Source organism: Lathyrus oleraceus, chromosome 6, assembly GCF_024323335.1.
Source record: "Lathyrus oleraceus cultivar Zhongwan6 chromosome 6, CAAS_Psat_ZW6_1.0, whole genome shotgun sequence".
Lineage (NCBI taxonomy): Eukaryota > Viridiplantae > Streptophyta > Magnoliopsida > Fabales > Fabaceae > Lathyrus > Lathyrus oleraceus.
This window is the reverse complement of record NC_066584.1, coordinates 389,769,586-389,774,744: the sequence shown is the minus strand read 5'-3', so window position 1 is coordinate 389,774,744 and position 5,159 is coordinate 389,769,586. Positions and strand designations below refer to the sequence as shown.

General features: G+C 32.8%; 1 long non-coding RNA gene across 1 annotated transcript; it reads right to left on the bottom strand.

Moving 5' to 3' along the window:
* Positions 1–1,850: 1,850 nt before the first annotated feature.
* LOC127091265 (uncharacterized) lies at positions 1,851–4,864 on the bottom strand. The gene is made up of 3 exons (XR_007791897.1): positions 4,402–4,864; positions 2,677–2,741; positions 1,851–2,167 (listed from the first exon to the last, which is right to left on the bottom strand). It is a non-coding gene; the product is annotated as an uncharacterized LOC127091265 (long non-coding RNA).
* Positions 4,865–5,159: the final 295 nt, after the last annotated feature.

Here is a 5,159-nt window from a genome sequence, read left to right as displayed (position 1 = left end):
TATAGAGAAGTAGACGCTAGAATGTAAGGAGTAAATCCATCTGAACACATACCAAACCTTACATATATGGCTTTCCTAGCAAAGTTAGGATATGCATCACCAAAATGTTTCCACATTTTTCCATCAAACGGATGGCGGAGGACATTGGAGATATCTTTGTTCATGTGATGCCATCTCACTTTAGCTAATGACTCGATTGATGTATATAATCTTTGTAATATAGGAATGATTGGGAAATAAAGCATCATCTTCAATAGGATATCTTTGTACTTTCCCATGTCAATCTTGCAAGGAATGAACCTATGAGCATTACAAAATTTGCACCCAAACAACTTACTACCATCCTTGTAGTATCACATACATTGATTCTAACAACAATCGATCTTCTTAACCTTCAGCCCTTACTTAGACACCAACTGTCTTTCTTGATAATAGTTTTCGGGAAAACATTTTTGAACTAGACATGCACTTTTAATCATCTGAGCAACAAAATTTAAACCTTTTTGTGAAACATGCAAGTTATACCTCATTTTAAGAAGTAGAGTAGATATTTATAACATAGATTAGGTAGCTCCCTCGTAGATGCGCTTGTTCAAAGATATAAACTTGTCATAAAAATGTTTTGCTTCTTCGTTGGAAAACCCATCTGAAAATTCCTCTTGTTCTATGTTATCATTTGCTTAAGAGAAACCTCCATGAGACCTGAAAACATCATACACCATCTAATTCATTATCTCAAACGGGTCATCATGATGCCCATGCTCACTACTATTTGAACCACTCCCTATATCAACATTAAACTCCACTTTTCCATTGACTCTGAATTCAATATTCGAGTTGAAATCCATCTCTCAATACAGGTGAAGTCTAACATTAACTATTGTACTTATCTTGCTTGCAATTTATGCTCTGACACCTTACCCCTCCCTCAAATTTACAAATGGATTGTTTCAAAGTCCTCTTCGCAATAATTTTAACCCCACAAACAAACTCTTTTTTCAATCCGTTCCTATCGGGATATGCTCTATTGTACATTCAAGTACGATCAATTTTCTATATGGAAAATAATTATCTTGCCATTCACTACACATTAAAACATAACTTGTCAAGCTACATAACTAAATTTTCGTGTTATCGGTGTTTTTGACATGACTGAACCAGTTCACCAAACTGTTACGACAGTTCAGACAAAAAATTACACAGCAAATGACACAAACAATTACAAAACTCTATATAATTATAATTGTTAGAAACAATTATAATGAATAACTCAGTTTGTATTCTCGTGAAACAATTACATTATGAAGTGTAGTAACAACTACAAGTCTCAGGTTGACAATGAAATGACATGCTGCCATTCCACTGCAGCAATACCTGAGTGCTCACCAGCATAGAGTCAATAGAGAAAATCCATAAATATTTCCACAAAGTTATTAATTAGTTATAGTTCTAGTTCCAAAAGTCATCTTTATTTAACATGAACTCATAAAACGATCAAACTTTAAATTTGGACCACATACCCACAACACATTACTTACACAATTATATAAATGTACTTAATCAAATGCACTAATCAAATACACAAATAGCTAAATGCATTTAACCAAAGTATATCAGACATTTATCAAATAGCTAACATTCTTGATAAAAAAAAGTAGCCAACAATCACATAAAGTAATTTAGATTCTAGCCATCAGTCCTGCATTAAACCAAAACAGAGCAAAATGCATATAAAAAAAAGACATACTGAATATTGTGTGTTCAAAGAATCAAAAGTTTTATACTATGAAAGAGATTATGAAAGCTATTGAATATAGTTTATCAAAGAGATTGCAACAATGTACAATGTGTGTTCAAAGAATCAAAAGTTTTATATTATATTATTGGCAAGAAATTACATAGACACAAAATACATTATTGTCTTACAGACCAAAACAAGAGACTAACTACACATGATAGTGTTCATTGCACAGATGCACTATAGGCATAGCTAAGTTGTTGAAAAATGAAGATCAGGCTTTTAAACACATTATTTCAATTTTGATACTTTAAGTATAATTACAAGGTGAGGAGGACAAAGAACCAGTTCTTCTGCTGCTATATAATACACCATGTTCCTTTGATCTAGAACCGCAAGCTACTAAGGTGACCACAATACTTTTGTTGCCTGATATTACAAGCTAGCTTCAGAATTGTTGCAATCTTCATATATGTTAGGTTTTAGCATGAGTGTTTATTTTATAAACCATAATAGGTTCCAGCAACCAATAAACACACCAATACATTAACTCAACAAAATTAACAATTGAACCGACAAAAACCCATCCACCCAAGCAATCAATTAAGAAACATATCCATCCAAGTCACCAAATTAAGAAACCAATTTACAATTTTACAGTATATTAATGAAGCAGTGAATTATAGGTCCCTGTTCATTAGTTGATATTTTTAACCATGAAATCTATCAATCCAAGTAATCAATTATGGAACCAAAATCATCAAGACAACTACAAGGTAAGAGCTGATGCAGATAATTTGGGAAACAATGTGTATAAACCGAAATAACTCGGTGACAAAAAACCTTGGATTTTTATCACCAAGAATGCTTACTCTAAAATCTTAATACTTAAAGGTGACTTCTAAAATCTTAATACTTAAAGGTGACTTTAAACTTACTCGGAAACAACAATTATCTAGCAATGAGAGGCAACTTCCCGCCTCCACTAAGTCAGCTGAGAGTCCTTGAAAACATACATTTAGAAATTTAGAAAAACCATTAGAAAATCATAATATCTGATCAGTTATGCAGTCAAAACTGACACAAAAGTCAAAAATAGCGTTTTAAAAACCGGATCGAACCGGCCGATTGAACCGGGAACCAGAGGGGTCATCGATATGATCTGATTGCTGGATGGGGTAAGCTATTGAACCAGTGAAAATCGGCCAAAACCGGTAAAAACCGAAGAACCGAAGGTTTCGGAAAAACGGCGGGTTAAGTGCATGCTTTTTTCCTCAAACAAAACACGCCGTTTTGATAATTTTTTTTAAAAAAATAAAATTAAAATATAAGTTGACTTTGTTCAAACCTTATTTCGAATAACTTTCCCTCATTTGAATTAAATTTATTAGACACTTCCAGTTATTTTGTTATTTAGTTTATGTTGCAATTAGACTTTCTTCAAAATTTATTTAAATTTGTATTTTGTTGTGTGTGATGACTATGTTTAGAATTTGAATTTAAAGAATGAACTTGTAAAATTATGACATTTTGAAAATTTGAAAATTTGAAAATTTGTAGGTGTTGTGATTTTTTTTAGAGATCGAGTCATCTGTTTCGATCAGTTTAATAAACCAATGACCCAGTGGTTCGACCAACGAACCAGTGACTCAGTGGTTCGACCAACGAACCAGTGACCCAGTACCCTCATCGGTTTGATGACCGGTTCAATTTTTAAGACACCGGTCAAAACACTAAAACCTTGGGAGAAAATTGTTGAATGCACTCTTACTCCAAACTAGCTTGCCAACAGTTAAACTATCACAAGTTGTTGTGTACAGCAAAACTAAACAAACACATATCATCACAAATTTTCTTACACATTGTATGTTTTCTGCCAATGCATTCTATTCTTCTTATATTCTTTACTCTAGTCATATTCTAAGTATTTCTACTCTGTATGGTGTGGAAATTACTGTAGTGTTGTAATAAACCACCCCAGTTAACCACTTGTGAAACTTTACATAAGAGAGAAGCATCATATGTAATATCACATTACTAATAAGAGTTAAAACTTTCCATTATGAGAGAAAGAGCTATTTATCTTTTCCCTATTACCTGATCCAAGTGAAGAGTGTTCTTAGAGGTAGCTCTTTTTCCACATATTTTTTGGTCATTAAACTTGGACCCATCAACTAAAATGTATATAGTCATCTAAAGGAATGGATGAGAAATTTGTGCTTTAATGAGAGTGGGTTCAAAACTTGAGTCAAAACTTCAAATGAGAGTGGGTTCAAAAAAATTCCTAGAATCATTTGGACAAGTAATTTCTAAAAAAAAATCTTGGTCAAATCTAACTGTCACTGAACTTGCACTACGTCCTGACCCTGATATGTGGTTCATATGCCTGCCCCCAAAACTTGGATCCAAATGTCATCTATGGGGATAATCAGTAGGTTTTATTCACTATACATATCTTAACTTAGAAGCTAAAACTTCTTAAAGGTGAAGTCAGATAAGGAACAAAGTCTCTTTTAGAGTTGGACACAAGTAAGAGCTCTAAGAATTGAGGAGGCTTTATGGAAAGAAAAGGCTAGGATCGAGTAGAACTTATAAGGTGATTGAAACACATCTTTTTTCAAGAGAAATAAAAAAAAAATCAACACAGGGTGAGAAACACCAACCTTACAAAACAAGGTGTTCAATTCTCAGAGGAAGCAATTTGTGTTGACGGATCCTTTTCTGGTACAAGGGTAGATGAAATCTTCTCAATCTTCTCAATCTGTATAAAACTCTAACCTAACAACACAATGAATTCCAATGTATTAATATCAATACAACTAAAAACAATTTCAGCATACAGGTAAGAGGGATTAATGAGATTAAGGAAAAAAATAGGTTAACAAAAACCCTAACTATGAAAATCTAAAAAATTTAAGAAAAAAGTGAATATCAAATAGGTGAAATCAAAATCCCTAATGTGAATATGATAAACGCTTTAGCAAAGAGGGGAGAAATTTGCTATTTTTCTGTGGAAATGCAGAAATGAGAAGAAATGAGAAAATAGGAAAAGAAATGAAGAGAAAAGAGGGAAACAAAAAGAGAAATGGAAAATGAAAAGAAGCTAGGGAAAACTGCAAAGTTATTACAGCATCGGATTAATACTCGGGACTATAATTGGATATTTCATTTCGGTGGTCTTTTTTTTTCAATTTATTTTGTGCAAAATTTTTGAATATTTACCTGTGTTTTGAATGAAAGACAAACACTTGGGCTTAGTGTTCGGGACTATGACTTGCAAGCTATTACAACTTGGTTCTAATACTCATGACTATGACTGGACCTTTCACCCAGGTAGTTTTTTTCTTTCGTTATTGTTTGAAATGGTCGAAGTATGAATTAATCATTTTGAGTTTGATTATAAAAAAGAGCTTGATATTGG